This window comes from Nestor notabilis, unplaced genomic scaffold (genome assembly GCF_000696875.1).
Source record: "Nestor notabilis isolate BGI_N333 unplaced genomic scaffold, ASM69687v1 scaffold3147, whole genome shotgun sequence".
Taxonomy (NCBI): Eukaryota; Metazoa; Chordata; class Aves; order Psittaciformes; family Psittacidae; genus Nestor; species Nestor notabilis.
In genome coordinates, this window is record NW_009934961.1 from 52,471 (window position 1) to 53,157 (window position 687).

The following is a 687-nucleotide window of genomic DNA, read 5'->3' on the forward strand; positions in this document are numbered from 1 at the left end:
GTGGCACGCACTGCGGCTGCTGCCAGGCTTTTAAAGGGAGGGGAGGGAGCCCGGGGGTCCCATCTGGTACCCAGGATGGCTCAGGGCAGGTGAATCACACAGTGGGTGATGGCTCTGACAGTGACACAGCTCAAAGGTGATGCTCCTCCAGCGTGGGAGGGGTGTGGGGTTTGTCTCCTCACTGGGCGGCAGGACTCTGTCCTTTTAATTTTATCATCGTAAATTCTGTTTTCTTTCTGCTTTCTATTGACGTACGGACTAAAATTATACACTGAAAAAGAAGTTTGAAAAACACCCAGTGTCTGATTGAAAGCCACAAGAGGCAGGAAGGGAGCCCAGGTTAATAACTCCCTCCGCTATTATAGCTTTCAAACATGATTATGACTAGGTATTGCAACACACACTGCATGCCAGATAGCAAATATTACTTCATATCTTGGCACTCTGCATCTCACCTGGCCAAGGCACATGCACGCTGAAGGTCATAACAATGTTAGATATTGACAGGGAGCAGGAGGCTTTCACTGCCTGGGCAGTAAACAGGAGATGTGCCCATACACTGATCAGTTGTATATGGCAAAAAAGAAGCATGAGTTTAGATTATATCATGTTTGTGCACCCTTGGGTCTCAATAAGGGTGGTTAAAAGGGAAAGGCAGCGTTCTGGCTGGTGCAGAGGGTGTAACTG